Genomic DNA, 210 nt, shown 5'->3' with positions numbered 1-210 from the left:
CGCGAGGCCCGGCGCCAGGGGCCGCTGCGCTGCCGCCGTGCGCCGCCCGCGCTCCGCTCCGCACTGCAGCCCAGCCCGCCTCGAGCGGCCGAGCCGGGAGGGAAAGGCACCCCAGCCCCGCCGCCGCCCCGCGCCCTGCTACAGGTGGGACGCGGGACCCCGCTCGCACCAGCCTCCTGATGGCGCCTTGGCCCCTGGTCCTGGCCCGGC

Source organism: Phoca vitulina, unplaced genomic scaffold (genome assembly GCF_004348235.1).
Source record: "Phoca vitulina isolate PV1807 unplaced genomic scaffold, GSC_HSeal_1.0 scaffold40, whole genome shotgun sequence".
In the NCBI taxonomy this organism is placed as follows: domain Eukaryota; kingdom Metazoa; phylum Chordata; class Mammalia; order Carnivora; family Phocidae; genus Phoca; species Phoca vitulina.
Note: the sequence above shows the minus strand (reverse complement) of the source record.